The following is a 22,835-nucleotide window of genomic DNA, read 5'->3' as shown; positions in this document are numbered from 1 at the left end:
CCACTGTGTAGAATGAGCTGACAGCTGGAGGCTTCCAAAGTTTGCTCTCAGCTATTCTCAAGCTTCAGCACTTTCTTTGGAATGACAGTCAACTCAGATTGCCAGGGAAAATACAGGTTGCCCAGGTGAACTTCCATTTCAGGTAAACAGTGAGTACTTTGTGTAAGTATTCCCAAATAATGCATGGGACATGCTTATTCTAAATTATTCTCAAATTTGACTAGCTATCTTGTGTTTTCACTTGCTAAATCCGGACAGTCCACTGCTAAACACACAATAGCTCATTTGTAAAAGCTACATAGTTAGGCAGAAGGATCTCGGGAGATGGATTTGATGGCATACAACGAGGTGATTTGGCATTGTCAACTTAAGTTGTGATAGAATTTTTGAAAGTTGGACTTTAAGTGTAGAATTCAGAAGTAACTGCACAGGGGGTTTCTGGTAATTGCTTCTTTAGGTAATTGGGCACCAAGTACCTGCTGACTGAAAAACGATCTGCACATAGCAGGTGCTAGAGGTACGAGCTCAACACAGGGTCCTTTATTGCTCTGCAGGTGCTGTGATACCTGACTACCGTCGGGGCCAGGGAGGGAGCTTTGGGGGAGCCATGCGGAGCCAGCTGCCTGTGTGCTGCTGGCCAGGGTTTGTGTTGTTGACTGGCTGCGCCAGCTGCCGAGAAGCGGTGTTATGCAGTGTGAATCACTGAAACTTGACTCTGAGTTTCCCTCTTGTCCCTTCCTGCTGAACAATCAACTGTCCTCAAATTTATTCTCTTTGGTGGTGCTTTGAATCAGCCTTTGAGAATTCGATACAAAAATGCAGCTGATGCCCAGAATTTGCCTTGGGTGAGGGGGGCCAGCATTAAATCATCATTTCCCTGTGCCAGCTATGTGATCGGTCGCCCCTGACCCACTCCGCTCTGTCTTGAGGTGGCTGTGGCTGATGTGCTGTCTCCACAGGGTTTGGGAGGACAGAAAATGATAGTCCTTAGGGTCACAAGTAGAACGAGGTCTTGTAGCTGGTCCTAGTGCTACTGCTGGTGCTGGTGCTGGGGGTGGGAACCCTCAGCATTACAGGTGCTTCTCCCCAAGGGTCAGGCCCACCCAGAGCTATCCGACCCCAGCTTCCCGTGAGGTGTAATTTTGTACATGGTGCTCCCATCAGATAGGGCAGGCCCATTTTATGTTGGGGTTTTGAAGCCCTAGCAATTTGTGACTCGTTTTGCCCCCCCCACCCCCCCACCAGGGGACTATGTGATGTTTAATGACTCAACTCCGGATGTTTCCTTTTCACTGATGTTTTAGTTTATAGAGCAGCTCTCAAGCAAATGTTTGTGTAGAAGGGGAAGATGTAGGGGCCCTGAGAGTAAGTGTGCTCTGGCTGCTGCCCCCATCCACCAGCGGGGTCAGATACTTCAGAGCCTGATGCTTCCAGTTTTCAGGCTTATGGAGGTGGCCTCTTTGGGGGCATGAGGCCATCTGGGGTGAGATCAGGTGAGGGCAATGTGAGTGAAGGTGTCTTGGAGCAGGTGCTCCAAGCAGTGGAATGACCATCTCTCCCTATCATTGCCTCCTTTGGCTCCCTCAGGATTTCATCCTGGCCCTGGTGGTGGGGACAGGGCACGTGGGCAGGAGGAAAGCATAGTACTAACATTGGTCCAGACTCTGGAAGACTGGCTTCCCTCTGGTAAAGGAGTGACCCAGAGTGGCCTAGGACAGGCTGAGCTGCTTGGGATAAAGGCCAAAGGACAAAGCATTCTCCCCACAGCCTGCCAGCCTCATGGAGATGGACATTCTTTCCTCTGCCTCCGGATCCCCATCAGAAGTGGCCATGATTAAATGGAGACACAGATACTGCCTTCTGCAGGTGGGGTAGAGGTTCCCGACGGGCAGAGCGTGCACTGGGGACCTTGGGGAAGGGTGCATGGAGGTGCTGGTTCTGTCAAACCATGAGGAACCTGAAGATAGAAGAGTACTGGTGGGAGCAGGAGACATTGTGTACACTGGGCCATGCAGTGGGAAAGCCCAGCTGGGAAAAACCAGCCAGCTCAAGGCTGTCAAAAGACCAGGCAGGGCTTTAGGGGTATTGCTCAATTGTATAAGTGCCTGGCTGGCAAGTGCAAGGTCTTGAGTTCGATCCCTGGTACAAACTACTACCACCACCACAACAAAAAACAAAATAAGACAAACAAAACCCAAAAAGCAGACCAGGGCTTTGAGCTATGTGGGGAGCAGCTAGTGGTTTTCACATTTTACCACTGGCTTGGTGTCAGTCACGAGCTGACTGTGCCATACTTGGAGAACAGCCTATTCCTTCTGTCCATGTCCCCTCACCCCTGCAGTTACCCCTGCACAGAGCACCATCTTGGAAGGCCAACCTCTGTGGCATGTTCACTGCTGCTGGCTGCAGTTTGCTGATGCTGGTCTTTTGAGACATGCTCTGCCTTTCACGTCCTGCCAGCATCTCACCATATTCCGCGTAAGTCTACACCCCAAGAATGCTTCCCCAGAGCCATCTCCTTCTTGGGATGGGCCTGGCCAGCTGCGTCTGTTCCTTCAGACCGGTGCAGCCAGCCTTGCTCCTGGGTGTTAGGAGCCCTTGGTCGTAGTCCCCAAACACCCACAGAACTGAAGTTCATTTCACAGACATCTCTGCAGAACTTCCTGGAGGTCCTGGAGGAGGCAGGGCAGTGAGGTCCTGACTTCCCTCCAGGCTTCCAGCTCTGAGAATCTAGCTGTCAGAAGCTCCAAGTCATCTCTGCATGTCTAAGATACTAACCCTTGCCTGGGGATGTAGCTCAGTGGCACAAGTGCCTGCCTGGCAAGCACAAGGTCATGAGTTTGATCCCTGGTACCAAAAAAAAAAAAAAAAAAAAGCTAACCCTTGTCTGTCCCTTCCTGTCCTCTCACCTGCCTCTCCCCGCCTTTCCCTGGAGCATTCAGGATCCAGAGAGCCCTGGGAGCACAGCAGCAGGATGCACTCCAGAGTGAATCTGCCCAGCATTTCAAATGCAGGCCTAGGCCCGAGGGATTCACATGTTCCCTATGTCTTCGTCTTGACTTTGAATTTGACATCCCTGTCACATAGCCATGCCTGAAAACCCTGAAGCCACTCCTGGTATTCGTAATTTATGGTGGGCAGGCTTAGGTGGTATTTATAGCACTCCTAAGACAAGTTAGTGCCAAGGGAGCTGGTGACACTTCTTGGGCTATGTAGGAGACATGGAACTAAGCGGACTCTTTCTTTTGCTAATTTTAGACCACCTGGGTTGAGGATGAGAGTGAGGGCTTATCACAGGCTGTGCTTGCAGAGCCCTGATCGCCCTGGGAGAATGGAAGTACAAAGGTTTTGGGGTCATTTCTGTTCCCTGAGACTTACAGTTTCACCGTGTGACGTGCTGCCCAGTCTCTGCTCAGCACAGCACCTTCTGTTGCCCCTGGCAGGGCAGGGGAATTGCAGGGCTCCTTGACACCCTGGCATTGGTTTACCAAGCTGAAGCATGGGGAAGGACCAGTGTACTTCACCAGCATTTACAACCTGTGAACATCTGCTGTGCTTTGCCTGTGCAGTGGCCATCCTTAGTCAAGGGCAGTCCTCCTGGGCCTCATTTTAGCTTAGCTGCCATATGAAATATGATGGGTGTCAACAGGAGAAATGAATTTTCTCACAGTGCTGCAGGCTGGCAGGCAGATCTGATGCCAGCACAACTGCTTCTGGTGTGGCCCCTCTGCCTGGCTTGCAAATGTCTGTCCTTCTTGTTGTGTCCTCCCATGGCTGACAGCATGAGAGCGAGTGGTGGCATTGGTACCTGTCCATGAGAGAGCATGGATTGCATCAGAGCAAGGGCTGTACCTAGTATCCTCATGACTGCATGTCAACCCTGTTACCTTCAGGGGGCTCCTTTCCAATAGCTTCATGTGAGGGTCAGGGCTGCAATCTGAGTTTTGGAGGCTACAGTTCAGCAGTTATTGGTTTCTTGGAAATGCATGAGCTGTAGGTTCTTCAAGGCAGAGGCTGATGGCTCTGGTGGAGCCGACCCCATGTTTTTTGGCATCCAGTTTCTGTTAGCAGAAAAGCCTCTTCAAATGACCAGGAATCCTTGCTGGGTCAGAGCTAAGGAGGTGGAGGGACAGGTATGTGTTGGGGTTTCCTGCCACCTCTGGATTGGAAAGCTGTGACAAGCTGAGGTCCTTGATGAAAGGAAGGTTGCAGAGAGTGTGCACAGGCAGATGCACTTTTGTGGGAGCCTCATGGCAGGTGGAAGAAAGGAAATGCTTGGCTTCTGGAAGCCTGGCTCTCACTTTTCACCTCCTGTTTTGTGTATCTGAACAGGTTTCTTTTATAGGGATATCATGACTCCGCTTACCTTGTGTCACTGGCCATGTTTTTGAAGTTTGAAATGGTTTGGTAGCAACTCTGACAGAAAACTTGTGGAGGGGGAACACTTCCCCCATATGATCGTAACTTGACTGTCAGGTCTGACCAACTCTCTGTCACCAACAGTTGTTGGCTTTGGCTTCTCTTTCTTGGGCTTTGGAAATACACAGATGAGTCAACAATGGCACCTTTGTGGCCAGCAAGTTCTCTGCAGCCAGGCTGGCATCTGGGTTGGAGAAGGGCTTGTGTAGCAGTGGTGGCTGGGACAAAGCTTGCTCTTGTGCCCTGGGCCTTTTTCCAGTTTCTCTCTGAGCCAAGGGTCAGGCCAGGCCATCCTGCTGCCTTTCCCTGATTCCATGAGATGAGTGTCAGAAAACAACTCTGGAATCTTCATGTGGACCTGGCTCCTTGTGGACTCATTTTGGGCTGGACAAAGGAAGGGCACAGTGATGGTTGGTTGATAAAGATGACAGTGCCTGGTTGGCCCTGGTGTTTCTGTGCTACTCCTGGCACATCTCTCCTGCTCTAGGAGGGCGAGGGTCCTGCTTGCAGAGACTTGATGCAGGACTTCCATAGCTGTGGGGGTGTCAGGAGGACTGTGGCAGCCTCAGCCCTCAGTGCCCCATCTACTTAGCCAGCAGCATTGCTTCCTCTCTATGCCTCTCCCAGCCGGCCTTCTCTTAAGGCCTTGTGAAGGAAGGCTGTAATTTGAAGCTACTGACTGCTGACCCACATGGGCTGGACTATGATTGAAAAGCTATGATCGATTGGTCGATTGGTCTGTCTGTCTCTCTGTCTGTCCCTGACTCTCTCTCCCCTCCAAAGTAAAATGGAGATCGCTTCCTCTCCATGAAGTAGAATGGAGATCAATTTATTTGCCTCTTCTACCTTCCCCTCCATCAACAAATAGGATAACAATATATAAGTGCTTCTTACTTAAAGGTGATGTAACCTGGCACAGTGGTGTGTCACACGGGAGGCTCAGGTAGGAGGATTACAAAGTCAAGCCCACCTGGGGTACTTAGCAAATTCCCATCTCAAAATTAAAAAATAGCGGAGATGTAAATCTTTAACTGTGAACCTTTAGACTGTTCCTCAAGCTGTGATGTTAATTTACAGCAGAGGGAAGTTTGAAGTGGGAATGCAGGTGTATATGAGCTTGTACATGACCCTGTAGAGTTTGGTTGGCCGTCAAGTCTTAGTTTACTTTTCAGGTTGACAGTAAACCAATGATCTGAGCAAAACTCATCTTCTTGGTGTCTGAGCAAAACTCGTCGCTTGTTGGTGTCAAAGTGCGGTGCTACCGACTTGGGCCAGTGGGGCTGTATTGGTGCATGCTGGGGGAATGCTCATGGTTGGTTCTTCCTCTTTTCTCGGTTCTCTTCTAGGGTTTGTCTTGCATATCTGATTGGCTTGTGGCCACTTAGCTGTCACAGGTGCTGAGTTCTGGGCTGAGTCAGGAGGCCACTGCTGTTCCTCCATTTCTTTTTTTCCTGCATGAAATAAGAGTTACCTTTGTACCCATGTCCAACTCGTGGCCCACGCCTATTTTTGATTTCTTTTTTTAACTTTTTATCCGTACTGGGGATTGAACTCACGACTGCCTGCTTGCAAGGCAGGTGCTTATGCCGCTGAGCTAAATCCCCACCCCCTGCCCACGCCTATTTTTAAGTGAAGAGAAATTGTCTTGGGTCACCTGTAAAAACATCTAATACACTTCATGTATGTAAGTAACAAATTTTTTTAAAAATATTTTTTATTGTAACATTGATAAAAGAGCCCCCCTCGCTGGCAGGCCCAATTTTTATGAAACATTTAGAATTATGCAAATGACTTTAAAGAGGCAGTAGGTGATTGCAGGATTGTTATTTTTTTCCTGCTGGTGTGATCCAGATTCTCAGTCATCAGGTTCTGAGCAGAGTCAGGCTTCCGATGCCTTCCTGCTTGGTATTGTGTCAGGCTTGGCCAGTGATAGTCCTGTTGCCTGAGAGACACTACAGCAGCAGTAGTGATATGTCCTGGTGGGTTCCAGCTTCAGGCAGTGTTTGATGTGCGGTGCTCACCTGCTCTGTGGACCCCTTGGCCATGTAGCAAGAGCTTGGTGGTCCAGGATGGTGGGTGTCAGAAGCCAGTCCTTGGGATAGAAAGGAGTCTTTAGCCATGTCTTTGAAGGATCAAATCCTATGTTTACTTCAGGTTTATATTTTTTTGGTAGTAAAAGTTTTGAAATAGAATATAGAGATGTGTCTAGATCATGAACACACAATGGGACAGCCCCACATAAGCTGTCTTCAGATCAGGAAAGAGAACATACACAGAACCTCGAAAGCCTCTGACGATCCTGCCAGCCGATGAGCCTCTCTGCCTCCTCACCGTGTGGGCTCAGTTTTGCTGTTTTTGAACTTCATATGCACAGAGCTGCCAGGTGTGTCCTCCTGTTTCTGGGTGCTTTTGTTTTGCTCAGTGTTGGCAAGATCTGTCCATGCTGTCATGCGAGCTGTAGGTCTGTCCTTTTCGCTGCCACATTGGTATTCATTTGTGTTATTTATATTCTCCATCTTTTCTGGGGTACATGGGCATGTGGGTAATTTTCAGACTCTGGTTCTGATAAAGAAAGCTGCAAATGAAGAATCGTGATTCTCTTCTTGATGTGGGAGGGTTTATATCTTAGCTGCAGCATTTCAGATACATTTGCTTGACTCGTCCATGCATTTGTGACCTGAGAAGATATTGCTGACAGTCACTAAGGGCCAAGCTCTGCCCAGCCTGAGCAAGACCTGCCAGGTCTGGCAGGGGAGAGGGCAGTGCCAATGGGCGGTGAAGGATGAGAGCAAGCCAGCCAGGTGAGGCACCTGCAGAGGAGTGTCAATGGCGGGGAGTGGAAAGGACATGCAGAGGACTTCGGTGGACTCTGCTGCTGGCTCAAGAGTGGCCTGGTCAGCAGAGGAAAGTCCAAGTATTGGCCAGACCACATCCAAGCTAATGAAGTAATGGCCTAGTTATTTCACTTTTCGTTGTGGGAGGCAATAGGGAGGCTATGTCTGTTTTCATTTTTCTAAATAACTGATGGCTGAAGAAGGACCCTCACAGTGAATCACTTCCCTGCAGCCTCCAGGAGAGTACCGGGCTTCAGGATGAGGCTGGGTGCTGTGCTGTCCATAGCTGGCCCTGGGCCTGGCCTGCAGAAAGACCCGTGGGCTGTCCACTCGAGGGAGTTGTCTGGACATGTTGCTAGGGCCTGTGTTTTGGAAACCAGCATTACCCACTAGGATCCTGGTTTTTAGCCCATGACTCATCTTCCCTGGACCCTGGGGGGGTCCAGATTTCCGGGCTGAGAGTTTGTCAGACTGGGATGTCACAGCAGAGTGACGCCCCGAGGAAGCAGGAAAACCTGCGTGATCAGAGGGACACTGCAGCGAAGTGTGCTGTAGGCTGGGCAGTGAGAGTCTGAGGAGGAGGAGGAAATGGCCTGGAGCAGTGGGCGCAACTCTTGCCAGCAGCTTCGGGCCCCCCTTCTGAACTACCAAGTAGGAAGCTAGCCTGGCATGAGACTTTGTGGGGAATGGGAACCACATGGAGGCTGCAGGCTGGACCACATCCTCTGGAGATTCTTCTTTCCCTCTTGTGTTGTCTGTGTCTCAGTTTTAATTAAAATGCCCTTGTTAGGAAATTTTCTAGCTGTTGTAAAGATCTCTGCTAACCACAGAGCCAGTGTGCCCCGCAATACTGAGGATGAGAATGTGGAAAGAATCACTCAGACAACTGCAGAGCCCCAAGGAGTCCCCTCTGTTGCCCAGGTCTGCACTGGAGCCCTGTGACTGGTTGGAGGATTTGTGCTCTTGGTGCAAGAGGTGTCCCCTACTTCTCCAGCCCCATGTTTCTGGCAGCCCTTCTCTGAACTTCGATTGATGGTTTCCAGGGGTTTCTTCCCACCCTCTGATTTTACTGTGAGCAAAGAAGATAAAAGGCCCTTCTGTGTTTAATAAAGTTAAAACTACCCCTCGAATGGGCCACGGCTGCAGCCACCCACTGATTTCTGGTCTCCCCATCTCACCCCAGAGGCCCTGAGGCCCCAGGCCAAGGAGTTGGGAGGTTCACTGTAGTGTTCCCCTCTGCAGCTCTTCTTCCTGCCCTTTCAGAATCCCAGTGTGGCTCCTGGGATACAGATGCTGAGAATATCACCATGAATTTCCAGGTCTCACAAACAAGCCCTTCTGCTTCTGTCCGCTGGTTCTGTGTCCTTTGGTAGCTGCCTGGTTGGGGCTCCCACCCTGGGCAGCTTCTAGTCTTTGAATACGAAACGCCTTCCAGGTTTTCTTTCTTGATAGTTTCTGTGTTACTTCTTTACCCAACTCTGATTCCTAATGCCTCTTGCCTTATAGGTGTGAGATGTAAAAGTCTGGCTGCAGGACTCCTGGGTCATCAGGCGGGTATCTCTGTCTTTGTTATCTTTTACTAGCATATATGACTATGTTTTAAAAGTGGAGCTGGCACCTGACTTGAAAGATGTAATTAGTCAGCAGAGCTCTTCAGCCTACGAGGGGACCCAGGTACTCTTGTTGCAGTAATTAGGAGTCTGGAGTTATAGAACAGCGCTTTTCTTCTTGCTCATGTTAGAGCAGCCAGCTCCCAGCGTTCTTGGAAGGGCTAATGAAATGCTCATTTTAAATGCAAATTCTTTGCACAGTTAGGAGGAAAATGAAATTGTTCTGGCTTCCAGCACTCACTGCATTTTTGCCATTCCTTCTGATGGTCGAGGGGAGGGCTCATGACTAAACCCTTCAGCATCTTTATTATGATTTCAGATTTGAACTTGCTGAGAGGGAGCCTTGGCCCCAGGATGTTAACTCTCTGCTGCCAAGTGACATCCTGTGGGTGCCTGTGCGAAGGCTCTTAAGAATTTGCTTTATTCGTCATGCGCCTCCAAAGGCTCTTCAGGGTCTGAGATGATGGATGTACTGGGGAACTGGTGGTGAGTGGAGGGGTTTTGGTTACTTTTTTTTTTTTTTTTTTTGCAGCAAATGAAATGTGCTAAGCCCTTTAGGCTTTCTGCTAAGTGGCAGCAGCTTGTGCTGCTGCTCTCAGCCTTAGCACGTTCCTCTGCTTCCTGCTCTTGTGTCTTTTGGGAGTCTCCTCTCACTGTTAGCCAGCACCTCAGTCTCAGTGCGCCGCCTGTGGCATCACCAGCGTTGTGCGTGGTTGGGGAGGACCAAGTTCCTGGGCAGCGTGGCTGGGCAAATTGTTTTCTGTCTTCCATTCTTTCAAAGAGACAGTGCCACTATAAACTTGCAGGGCAGTTTAGACTGTTAGGCCTCTCTTCTGAGCCAGGCAAGTTACAAACAACCACTGTGTTCTGTGGATCTAGAGACCACTGGGTTACATGTGGAGGGTACAGCCTTTCAGGACAGCCCTGTTTTTGGAGAGCTGTGGATGCAGCCAGAGGCAGTCATGGTGTCCTGTCCTTTCTCTACCTGCAGAACAATAGCTTAGTTTTGGGTCACCAGAAAGTGGGCTTATTTTGCTTTGCCAAGTAGTAAGAAAATGCATAATACTTGTATGTATATGCAATGCACTTGCAACTATGCCTTCTAAATTTTTTTGTAAAGGCTTTTTTTTTTTTTTTTTGGCTTCCGTATTCTTGTAAAGCAGAACATAAAATTCAAAATGGTGTTTCCACAGCTGTCTTTAGTTTATGTACTGATTAGAATTGTGGGGTTTAGGCATTGGGCTTTGGGTACTTGAAGGAGATTTTGGAGTCCAGGAGCTCTTTGCGTTTCATTTCTGTGGACTCTGAGGTCACCAGGGACTCTGGGTGGGTGGTCATGTGGAGAAAGAAGCTGCTTTCAGCATCATTCTTCTTCCCAGTGCCAGTGTCATTGGCTGCCGAGGGGACTGGTGCAAACCTCTCTCCCAGGCAGTGGCTTCAGACCTGGAGAGCTACCACATTGGAAGGCTGCAGAATGACCGCTGGGATCCAATTCAGTGACTGCAGAACATCTGAAGCAGACCAGTGTCCCTGTCTAGTGACAGTGAGCAAAGCCCCAGTAAGGTCAGGTGCTGTGGCCAGTGCAAGCAGGCTACTGGGGGAGAATGAGGTCTTTGGACTTTGCCCTGTCCTCTTTCTGTTTCTTTTATCTCAGGATCTTTTTCCCTCCCTACTACTGAAAGTTTGACCAGATAGTTCTTTGTTTCAGAGGTTGTCTTGTGCATTGTAAGATGTGTAGCCCTGCCCCTGTCTCTACCCTCTAGATGCTGATAATGTACCTATACCCTCTCTCCTTCCCCAGCCTTTCTGCTAGACGTCCTTTAGGGGAGAAAATTGCTCATTTTAGATACATGTGACGTTGCTTGGGGTTCCTTAAGACACTTTTAACGTTAGAATGGCTCCTTCCTCTTCTTTGTGGAATGTCAGACACACAGCTGAAGACTACGCGTTTCCTGCAGCTCTCCCAGGAGCTGATGCTACCTCCTGTTTGGTATGAGTTTTGCTTTGAGTGGATTTGATCTTTATTTTTAGTCTCTATTTTCTGATTTTAGGTGATAATGATACTGGCTCTGGAGTCATCTGCACTGGGCAGCTTGTACTTCTTATTTTTGCAGATGGGTGTGTCTGGGGCAAAGTATATTGGCAGGGGAGAAGCCAAGGCGTTTTTTGGCAGTCCGAATGTGAGTGAAGAGGCAGGTCTCCAGTGTATAAAACCAGTCAAGCTCTGGAGAAGGTATTTGCCAGCCTCACCCACCTCAGCCTGTGTGGGTAGATTTAAGTTGACTTTGGACCTCTCAGTTAAGGAGAAGCTCTGGGTGAGTGTGTCCTGCATGGATGTGTAAGGGCAACGGGGCCTTGTGCAGAGCCAGGAAGGGTCTGTACCTGGGCTGCCACCAGCTCTCTTGGTTAAGTCGCTAAGTGTATTTGGTGAGTTGGGCTCCTTCTCTGTGGGCAGAAGGGTCAGGCCAACAGTGCTGGTTCCTGGGCAGGGCTGCTGAGTATTAAGTGTGTATCCTTGATAAATCTGCGAGATATCTTTTTGGAGCTTTCATTTTACTCTGGAAATATGGGAAGACAGAAACTTTAATGTGAAAGTAAATATGCACATACTGAGTAAGTGCAAAATTTGCATAACATGAACCTAAGCTAGAATGCAGAATCCCATGAAAGAAATGCAGGAAATCCATGCTTGCTATGGATGGTTTCCCAATGCCAGATGCCCCTCTTTCTCCTTTTTTCTTTTATGGAATTCTGGTGGGAAACCGAGACACCTTGGGCTGTACCATCTCCAAAGTCCCTTCTGCTTCTAAAATTTCTGGCTGGAACAGAAAAGATACATGTTTGGTATATAATCTTGGGCAAGTGGGCACATCCGTCCTGAGAGGGTCTTAGGAAAAATAGATAGTAATCAAGGTTCTCTAGTCTTCAGATACTGAGATGCTTCATGATTCCCTTCTCTTCTTTGGGGCCAGTCCCAAAACTCTTGCCTTCCATTCTGGAATGTGAGCCAGAACCACAGCTGGATGAAGAATGGGTCTGATTTTGGCGTGGTCTCCTCAGGGCATAAACAGTCTTACCTCAGTATGCCCTGCTTAGGAAACATACCAGAGGGAATAACTTGCTGATTTAAATTTCTTAGAAATACTTCTAATAGAAAAGTGACCAGGGGCTCAATGTAAAAGTTAAAACCTCTGAGATCCCCCATCCAGCTGGGATTTGCTCAGTGGGGAGATGTAGTGTGTTGAGTCTCTCCAGTCTGTCTGTGTCTGAAATTAATCAGTGACACAGAGTAATTGTCTTTTGGTCTTATGTTTGTTCAGAAAGTACTGTCAGGTCCTTCTCTGGGATGCTCTTCCTGGTAACACAGAGGTGACATTTTGTGTGACGCAAGAGTAATTGATAGTGTTTTTGGGCAATCAGGAGTAGGTGGCAGTGGGGGTTTTCTTTGTCTTTTCTTGGCGTGTAATTGAGACAGAGCTTCACCAAATGAGAAACATTTGTGTGACGTGGAAAAGGATTCCAGAGGCTTCTTGACTGGGGTCAAATATTGTTTCCTTATTTTATTTGGAGCAAGGAAGCAGGTTGACTCCTCATCTGAGATGGGTGTTGAGAACATTGCTTCTCTTATTTGCTCCTGAACAAATGCATTTTCTGACCTGGGGAGCCCTGCAATTCTGGACCGCAGAACAGAAGAAAAAGTGTGTGAAGGGAGCTATTTCAAAAGGACACATGGCTTTGGGTGGATTTTTAAATTAGTTCCTTTTACAAGGCTCCTTGCCCAGAAGAGCTTCTTTTCTTTCTCTTCCTCCTCCTCCTTTTTTTTTTTTGTATTGGAAATTGAACCCAGAAACCCCTTGCTCTCTTTTGATTTTGAAACAGCCTCTTGCTAAATCACTAAGTTGCCCAGGCTGGGCTTGAACTTGTGCTCCTCCTGCCTCAGCCTCCCAGAGTGCTGGAATTACAGGTGTGTGTTAACACAGCTGGCTCAGAAGCTGTTCTTTATAAAGTAAAAGGCATTCTCAAGTCCCAAACTTTTAAAATTGGTAGCAAAGGAGCATCGTGGAGGGATGAGGGTGGATAAAGGGAGAAAGGAAGAAAGGAAGGAAGGACAGGAAGGAGAAAGTTCTAGTTGCCTGGTCACTTGGAAGCAGAACTAGGTGATGTGGACATGTGGTTGGATGTTTCCCATTGCTGCAATGAGGGGAGAAAAGCGATCCTCTCATTCAGATTGCTTGTGTGCTTGGTTGCTTCTAGAATCAGTACACTGAGACGCATGCAGTTCGTAGGTCTTGAGCCCATGCTGCCTGCTAAGGTGTGTGCTGGATTCCAGGGAGGGTGTGATGGTGCAGGTGGTGAGGGGCACCCCTGAACCCTGGAATGCAGAAGAGAGCCATCTGTTGTGAGGCTTCTCAAGCAAAGATTGGGGTGTCCAAGGGTCATCTTGGAGGGGATGAGTTGAGTTTTAGGAAAGGAATGCTGTATTTATATCAGAAGAATGGGATGGGGAGGGGCTTTCCCGGAAGGAATGACTTGGGTGCAGATCCCAGAGTGGGTGCACAGAAGACACGATGTCACCAGATATCCCCTGGGATTGACTTGTGGTATATATGGGGAAAGGTAGGATCAGGCTGAGTCAGGGAACTGACCAGCCAAGAGCCTGCATATGCAGGGCCTTATACCCCAGAGTAAGAAATTTCACCGTTATCTGGAATACAGACCAGCTCACGGAGCCTAGGGCGGAGGAGGCAGGAGCTAGCAAACAGCAGGACTGGGCAGGGACGGGAGGCAGCAGAAAGCAGGAAGGAGCCCTCTCCGTCTGAGTCCCTCTTTTTCTGCTGCTGACTGACGGATGAGGAAAACCAGCCTTCTCACGCACGCTGGCCTGCGGGAAGACTGTTCTGTTTCCCAGTGTATCTTTTTTACAGCCTGGACTTTTCAACTCTGACTGTGAAATCACTAAATGATCTGGCTCTGCTAGGGGAAAAGGTCCAGCGACACCTTTTCCCCTCTCCGAGTGTTTAGTGTACGTCTACTTTCCCCGCCACAGCTCCCTTACACAAAGTTTCTCCACCTCACTGGGAGGACCTCAGGGCAGCCGGTGCTGTCAGAGTCCACTGTGGGTCCTGGCCTCAGCCCTCAGTGGGAAGCAGTGGACAGCTGGACCTGGTGACAAGTGCCTGGGTCTGGCTGCTCAGAATTTCAGACCCCTCCTTGGTCAGTGGATCGTCCGGGTGAGACATCAGAGCGCTCCCTCTGGAGTCCGTTTCCTGGCCTGGCCAGCGTCCTGTCTGGTGCTCTCGGGTGGAAACAGTGACTCCGTCTGAACTGGAGAAGGCTCCCACTCCTGCGCAGCGCCGTGGGAAAGGGGCATGAGATCACTGTGTTCCCGTGTTGGCCGCACAAACCCTTTGTTCTGGCGTTGGCAGGCTTGGGCTTTTCCTGCGCCCTTAGTTATGGTTTCCCTGTACAGTTATTGTTTTGAGTCCATCAAGAATTTTGTGTGTGTGTGTGTGTGTGTGTGTGTGTGTGTGAGTGAAAGAGAGAGAGAGAGAGAGAAAGAGAGAGAGAGCACGTGGTCACACACATGCCACATAGAGCCATGCTTGTCTTCAGCTTAGGGAAAATGGTTTAACTTCTGAAGAAGGTGATACGCTGGCAAGTGAGTTCTGTATTCTTAGTTTTGCTTTTGCTTTTGGAAACAGCGGATTTTAGCTAGTGCAAGAGGAGAGGAGACTTTGTGCCTGAGAGAGGGACTAACATTTCCTTCATCGAAGGCCACCTCTCATGCCTGCCAGGGTGTAAGAGGCTGATTTTTTTTTTTTTTTTTGGGTCTTTTTCCTTTTTATCGGTACCAGGGATCAAACTCACGACTGCCTGCTTGTAAGGCAGGCGCTTATGCTGCTGAGCTAAATCCCCAGCCCCTAGAGGCTGATTCTAAAGCCAGGTCAAAGTGTTACTGGGTGACACGGTGTCAGTTTTGGCCTTGTAATCACCGTGGTTCGACCGTATCTGCCAAAGTTCATATGTTGGACACTGACTCCTAATGCCATCCTGTTGGGTTTCTGCGGGACCAGTGATCTTCCCTCGGGTCTGCTGGGCAGCCTGCTGCCCATGGCTTAGCTGTCAAGGGACCTCACTGATGAGGCCCCCAAGGCCTTCGACATCCCAGTCCTCAGAAGAAATAAAACCATTATTTATTGATTGTTTAGTCTTGGGCATTCCATTACAGAAACATAAAAGGAATGAAGGTGGTAATTAAACATTTAAAAAGGCAGTCTTGTTTCCCAGTAAGATCAGGGATGACATGCCGTTGCCCTGTCTGTAGGAAAGGGAGGTGCCCTGGTGTTTGGTTGGGGTGACACTGTGCTGTATGGAAGGCTTGGGGTGAGACGTACTGGCAATGTCTCTGCCTTCTGCCTCCCTTGGTGGTCAGTGAATGACCCGACCCTTCAGTGAATGAACAGAATTCTCTGCAGGGAGACAAATGAACCCAAAGGAGATAGTGTGAGGACCCCTGGCCTCTGTATCCAGTTGTGAAGCAAGGTGACCTCAGCTGCCTCCTGACTCCACGACAGCCTCGCCTCTTCCCTCTGTTCTCAGCCATGAAGGATGACTTGATGAGCCTCTTCCTGGTAACAAGTGTACCATGGGCAGCGGGCTGCCCAGCAGACCCGAGGGAAGATCACTGGCCCCGCAGAAACCCAATCCTGGTTTCTCCCAGAACAACGGGCCACTTCAGAGGTCAGCATGGCATGAGGCCAGCTTCCAGGGCTGTCCCAGGGTGTGGACTTTTAAAAATGAAGCGGTATTTATAGAAGTTGATCTTGGGGCCAGAACTTGTGACTGTTCCTTGTTAGGCCCCGCCCTGAATGGCCCTGGATTCACTGCCCAGTTTTATTGGTCTGTTTTAAAACCAGGCGGAGAATCACTCCAAGGATAACTCTTGGGATTTCTGTTACTGAAACAAATCTTGAGTAAATGCTTTAGGGTGGTACACAACAGAAGAGCATGTAAAATACACTGGTAGTGCTTAAAGCCAGGAGCCGTGACATACACTTGGAGTCCCAGCTTCTTGGGAGGCTGAGGCAGGCAGGTCACTTGACCCAGGAGTTCAAGGCCAGCATAGGCAGCATAGCGAGATGCATCTATAAAAAAAGGTAGTTAGGAAGAATAAAAGGGACACACAGGTGTCCCACACCAGGTGTCACAGACTTAGCAGCTGTCTTCCCAGTAGAGGGGATGCGTATCCCAGACTTTAACCCATCTTTGGGCTTCTTAGTTCTACCACCTATGTGTGCATTCCTGTTTTAAACCATATGTGCTTCTGCTTATCATCATTATTGTATGAGAATGAAGTGGGAACGTCTAGTACCAAGCTCCTGCAGGCCCAGCTGTCCTGAGAGCGCCACTCCACCTGCTGTGACAGGTTTCCAGCCTGCTTCCCACTTTTGTGTGTGACACTGCACAGGGTTACCATTCCTGCCTCCACTTACAAAGGGGCTCTGGGGTAGAGAGAATTACAAGGGTGGATGCTTCCATTGCTGCAGCGGGGGTCCTTATTCTGAGGTGTGGAGAGGAATTTCAGGGGGCTCTTGATCCCCTTGACACTGAACCTACTCTTCTCTCTGTTCTCCTTTTGGGTGAAAGGGCCCATGGTATTTTCAGGAGTGTTTGCAATGTTGCCCTGCCTCTGCCTGCTTCTCCCTCAAATGGAATGAGGAATACTGTAGACGTTCCGATAGGGCTTTCATTCTGTTTTGTAAATGGATCCCAGGGTGTTCAAGGTGTCTTGATGTGTTGTTGGCATGTGACTTCCTTTGCTTTTTAGATTAGACAGTGCCTAACTGTTGAGAGGAAAATGGGCAGGTAACTGTACCCTGGGGAGTCCAGTGTGGAATCCCGATCTGTTCTGTGGGTGGCCCAACTGCCTTCGCATTTTCTCTGAAATCTACATCTCCCTTTTTTGACTCAGACAAACTAGAATGCTAGGGAAAGAGGAAAAAAATTGGAATGGTTGCTGTAGTTTTCAAAACAAATGATCTCACTGCCTAACTTCTGCTTTATGCCTTATAAATAATAATGAACCTCTGGGAAAATGGCTCCAAATACCCCTTCAGTGTGGGTGGGGGCAGACGGGTCTCTGCTGAAGTTGACAGCCTAGAAGCAAAATACGCCAACTCTGCTGCTGTTGCCTAGGACACAGGTTAAGTTAAACTGATAATGACCAAATTCACTTCTTCAAGGTGGGCAAATCACTGCACTCTTTGGATAAGCTAACTTAATGTGAAATATATCTGTGCTGCTCCAAAGCATGAGGGAGTTGTGGTGTCTTCTGGCTGAATTTTTATCCTATCTGTGTTCCTCATCTTATGGTTAAACTGACTTCAGGTCCCCAAGATTAGGTATGACATGCCTGAGGTGACCGAGGGCCAGCTGAAACCAGCACCCGTGGGGAAGAGGCGACTAGTAAGATGATTGTATGTAAACATATGATTAGACAGACTTAATTAGAAAGAACCAGAAAACCCATTTCTTAGAGAACTAGCATTTTGAGTGTTCATTTTATTCCACCAAAAGGAAGCATTGACAACCAGCCTGTGAAGTGCCTTGATTTCTGTGGCCCCCAAGTATCCCCTCGGGAGTGGTTCTGGCTTCTAGGGTCTGCGAACCTGATACATGGAAGAGGAGCTTTCTGTGTCAGTGTTCTTCACACCATAAAATCTCAAATGTTTTATGCCTGTAAAGATTTTAGGTTTTCTTCCTCTGTGCAAAAATGTACCTTTTTTTTCGCCCCCTTGAACTTTGCTTTTGAAGAAAACCAGGAGTTTTGGTTTGGCTGATGGAAGTCTTATGGGATTAAGGAGAGAGAACAGGAGAATAGTTAAGATCTGGAACTGCAGGCTGCTTTGTCTCCTCCTTGGTTACCAGTCAGACAGAATAAGAATAATATTTGTTTAGAAACCGAGTTTTATTAGAGAGGTAATTTACAGGTAAAATGGAAGCCTTACAGAGTTCGCACTGTGATTCTATTCCTGGTTTCGCCCTTGTTCATGGTGGTTGCGGAGTGAGGCCTGTGTGCTCTCTGCTTCTTGGCTTTTCTTCTCTGTGAGCAGAGGCCTTGGGCTGCTGAGTTCTAGGGGTCCCTGCAGCTGTCGCGCTGGGCTCCATACTGGGGACCTGAGAGGGAGACACTCTGGAGCTGCAGCTTGTGGCTGGGTCTCTTCCCCAAGGTGAAGGCAGAGGGTTTGCCAGCTCTGTGGCTTCCCAGTGCTGCAAGGCCATTGGCCATGTGTAGATTTTCCTTTTTGGCCCTCTGTGTGATCCGAGCCCCATTAGGCATGGCTGGGGAGGGAGGTTGTTGCCTACTCGTGAACGTGGCCTCTCATAGTGACGCATGGCGTTGTGTTTCTCTTCCAGTGCACCACGATAGGGTAACATCTGGACTGGACTCCTGGCCTCTTGCTTGGTTGGCTGCCCACAAGTTCCTGGATTAACTGGTTGAAAACCGTGAGTCACCTCTACATTTCTCTTCGTGGGCAGTGCTAGGCCTGCGGAGCTTGCAGAGGTTGCGGTTAGGTGCGGCTGGTGGACTCCTTCCTTCTTTCTGAAGCTCTGGGATTTCTGTGTCAGAGATGGCTCTGAGAAAGGAGGCCCTTCTGTCCCTACTCAACCATCACCATGGTCACAGGGCCTTCTGAGTCTCTCTCCTTGGAGCTTCTGTGTTTCACCACCAGAACCAAACGTACACGTCCTGGTTCTCTCCTTAGTCACCTTGTCCTTCTCTCCCTCAGTGTTCTACCCTTTCCAGCAGTTGGAGGTGCCACACCAACCCTGCCCTGTCACCTTCTCCTGGTCCGTCATGGCTCAGCCTCAGGCTGGTCTCCAAAGGGCCTTATCTGACTCGTTCCCACTGCTGGGAGTCTCTCTCTCCTGCTTCTCCTCTTGCCTAGACCTCCACTCAGGTCTTTTTCTGTACTTAACATAGGATCTGTCTTTTTTGGCCTTTTGGTAGACTGCCCACTCACCCATTCATCCATGCAATAATATTTATTGAGTGATTACTATCTGCGGCAACTGAGGGAAACATATTCTATCTGTCATCATGGAACTCGGGGGGAAAGAAGAGTTCCTTTGAAAAGCTAAGCCAGCCACCGCAGCCCTGTCTGGGTGGACTGCTGGGTAGTAGAGGCCTCTTCTCTGTGGCAGGGTCCCGGGGGCATCTTGTTGAAGCACAGATTTTTGACTCTGAAGTCTAATTGGGGTCTGAAGTCCACACTCTTGACACATTCCAGGTGCTGCCCCGCAGTGGGCCACCAGAGGCCCAGCAGGCTTCTGCCTATCCTCTCAGTGTCCAGCCGCCTATGCCCTGCTGAGAAGTGAGGGCCCAGCACTGCCACCTATTTCCATGTGTCTGCTCCTCATTGTGGTTGTCGACGTTGTGGCTCTGCCCGTCAAGTCTTCCTGGGATTGCTGTGTTGCTCTGAGCTCTGCGGTGAAGCCCTGAGTTCTCGGTACAGGGTGCCTGTTGATGGTGACTCCATGCATGCCAGAGAGCTTCTGGCTGTCTTGATTACTTTTCCCTCCTGGCTGGGACAAAATATGTGGCACCCAGAATGAAGGAAGGAAAGGTTTATTTTGCTTACAGTTTTTTTGGAGCTTTCAGTCCATACTCAACTGGCTCCAAAGCAGGGTGGCATGGTTGAAGGGCAGCCGTTCATGATGGCTGCAAATGACAAGAATAAAAAGAGAAAAAAAAAGGGAAAAGCGTAGCTCCTTCACTCGCTTATAAAGTATGCCAACTCTGCTCTAGGCAGGTGCGGCATTCACACCACCAATCTCAGCGCTAGACATCGAACCAATCACAAACACTAGATTCAGCCATCTCTATGTCTGCATGAGGCTTTGGGGATTCATCCAGACTAGAACCATAACACCGGCTGTGCGAGTCGCTCTCCGTGGTGAATGTGATGTGAGGTGCTTTGGAAATGAGACTTGAGCACAGAAGCCTTTGAGCAAGGTTATGAGAGGTGGAGGGGCTGAGGACACTGCTGGGAAGGGATTCTTGAGCCAAGTGGTACAGAAGCCTCAAGGGTACCCTTGAGCTGCCTTGGAGGTGCTGTGTGTGTGTTTGGGGCTCAGTGCTGTGAGTTGCACTGTGGATACTTTTCAGAACTCCTATTCAGCTTTTACAAGGACTTGAGCCATTATCACTTTTAAGGCTGGGTCCAGAGCCCATGCATTGTCCCAGGAACCTGAATGTATGACACATACCTTCATACAGCCCCCCACCCCACCCCACCATAGGCTGAGTGGCAGGTCTGCTTCAGAGGGGGCCTAAGGATGAAAAACTCTGGGTCAAGCAGCCACAGTGTGGTAGGCAGGGTCCAGCCCGGACTTTTGGACCACACATGGGGCTGTCTCCTCTTGCTTTTGCTTCTTGGACCATGATTAGAAATGGGCTTTAACCGCCAGGGTGAGAGTGGACTATTTATTCAGCCCCTTGAGGGGGGTGGTGCATACATTAGCAGGGAAGAGATAAAGTGTTAATTCTGGAGGCAGACATCTGGCTCCGCCTCTGCCCGCTTCAGCCAAGCCTGAGGGGAACTGCTGTCCCCAGGACCGCCTTGGCTGCTGCTCATCTGGGGACACAGTCTATGTGCTTAGTCCTTGACAGCTCCCAGCTGGAAGGCAGGAGGCAGGGAGTTGGCTTGACTGGGCGTGTTCCTGCTGCTCTGGGATTTCTGTGTCAAAGACCCTTTCCAAACCACACGGCTGTGCTCAGGGTTATTTTGTCTGTTCTGCATCAGATGCGCAGTGCTAGAGCCTTATCCACTGTATGTTTTCCATTAGGCTTCCTAGCTCTTGGCTTCCTGCTGCTCTGCGGCTGTGGGCTGGCTGTGCCTCTCACCAGTTATGGAATCGAGTTGACCTGCAGATGGAGAGTGAGCCTCCAGTGCTTGCATTCCAGGCAGTGACAAAGAGGAGCCCGTTTCACATCAGGGTAGCTAACTATTCCAGTGGACCCATGCCTATACCTCCCTTCTGGGGTGCCAGAAAGCTCTTCCAACAGTGGGATGAAATTGCATTGTAAAGTTGCTCCCTCTTGGCCTTTTAGACTTGGAGGGTTAGGCATGTTTATCCATCCAGACTCAAAGCCCTGGGACTGATGGGAGCTGGGGTCCAAGCCCATCTCTGTAGTGTGATAACCTGAGCCCAAATGCCTTCTCCTCTGTTTGTCACATAGGCCACTGAGAGGAGCAGCCTGTGTTCCCTGGGCTCATTTCCTCAGCAGGAAAAGAAGAGAAAAGAGTTTTTTTTGCAAGGCTGTTGTAGACAAAGGCCTTTAGACCACTGGGTGTTTACTCTGCTTATTTGCCCCCTTTTTTTTATCGGTACCAGGGATTGAACTCATGACCACATCCTTGCAAGGCAGGTACTTATGCCGCTGAGCTAAATCCCCAGCCCCCTGGTTATTTGCTCTTTAAGGACTCCATGACTCCATGTTCCAATCCTCTCATGTTTGACTGGTTCTCTCTGACTGAGCTCCTTCTTGTTATCTGAAGCTGACTTCTAGTTGGACAGTTCCATGGTGGCCTTGTGGGCAGGGACAGTGCTTCATCCATCCCTGTGTCTGCGGCCCAGCACTGCACTTGGGACTCTGTAAGCATCTGTTGATCTAGCAATACAATGTCCCCTTCACCTGCTTACTGAGAGCCACCCTGTCTGAGCTATGGTGACTGAACATGTGCTGCCCCGGGAGTGGGAACAGTGGTCACATCCTGTGTCAATGGGTCTGCATGATACAGCCAGCAATGCTGTTTCATCACTGGTCAGAAATGATGGGGCCACAGTGACATCCAGTCACAATGCTGTTCCTCATTTGGTACCCTGAGAAGAAAGTTTCTTTGGATTTCTCAACAAAGCCACCTAAAAATGCTTAATTCCAAAAGAAAGGATCGTTTCAAATTTGCAAGTTTTTATTCTTTCTTCTTCTTTGCAGAGAAAGATCTTACCTAACTTAAGAACAAAAAACTGGGGTCAAGGGTTCGGCTCAGCAGCGTAAGTGCCTGCCTGGCAAGCACGAAGTCCTGAGTTCGATCCCTGGTACAAAACCAAACCAAAACAAAATAAAACAATAAGCTATATTGTTTATATTGTTTGCTTTTTGTGAGCAGGAAAATATTTTTAAGGTAGTGCTAGTATTCTAAGTTATGTAAAGGCCTCTTAATTCTTTGAGTGTGAGAAAGGGTTTTGTTAAATAAAATAATATTGTTCAGTGTAGTGCCTTTGGAAAGCGAGTCATCATGGACACTTATTCTATGCTAATATAAATCTACTCCATAATAGACTACATTTTATCCCTTTGTGTTGTTACGTATTTTTATATGGAAAGATAAGGTTATATAACCATTTACTCCCCTGTTCTTAGGGATCTTTCCCCCTCCCCAATATTTTTTCTTTGACATTGCAATTAACATTTTTATAGTGTGTATGTGTGTGTGTGTGTGTGTGTGTGTGTGTGTGTGTATCACTCTGGGCAAAGTCTGTAGAATTTCAAGGTCAAGAGATACACTCCTTTAGAAAATATTCTTTTAAAAGATGACACAGAAGACAAAAAAGAAAAAAAAAAGATGACACAGTTTCTTTCCCTCACATTTTTTTTTTTTTTGTCATATTGCAGAGTAAATATAAGATGTCTCCTAAAAAATGGCTCTGTCAGTTCTGAGAATTCACCGGACTGCGAACACAGTCTTCTGACCCACAGACCAGAGGTTGGCCTGCTAGTCTTGGGTTCCAGTCTCCCATGCGGCCCCTGTTTTCTGTACCTCTCAGGTTCTTGATAGACCTGGTGGGACTGGTGCTAATAGATGCTCAGGAGTGAGGCTTTCTGTCCAGGCGTGTGTGGGGAAGTGGTGAGGAGGGTGTAGGCTGCTCTCTCCCTGGGTACTGGCAGCCTTAGACGCTCCTTTGC

General features: G+C 48.8%; 1 protein-coding gene across 6 annotated transcripts in view; it reads left to right on the top strand.

Annotated features, from left to right (window-relative positions):
• Tln2 (talin 2) overlaps window positions 1-22,835 on the top strand; it is a 377,519-nt gene that overhangs the window by 43,742 nt on the left and 310,942 nt on the right. For 4 of the 6 annotated variants that reach the window (XM_063243368.1, XM_063243367.1, XM_023562272.2 and 1 more), the window contains exon 2: window positions 18,281-18,370. The exons of 1 other annotated variant lie outside the window; for it this stretch is intronic. The gene's annotated coding sequence lies outside the window, so the exon portion shown is untranslated. Of the gene's footprint in view, window positions 1-9,206; window positions 9,350-18,280; window positions 18,371-22,835 lie in introns of those variants that run through there. One more of the 6 variants, XM_063243365.1, reaches the window with a different exon arrangement.

The sequence above is a fragment of the Cavia porcellus genome, unplaced genomic scaffold (genome assembly GCF_034190915.1).
Source record: "Cavia porcellus strain 051 isolate PalLab524CR breed Dunkin Hartley unplaced genomic scaffold, mCavPor4.1 scaffold_38, whole genome shotgun sequence".
Classification (NCBI taxonomy): Eukaryota; Metazoa; Chordata; class Mammalia; order Rodentia; family Caviidae; genus Cavia; species Cavia porcellus.
This window is presented reverse-complemented; position numbering and strand designations above follow the sequence as displayed.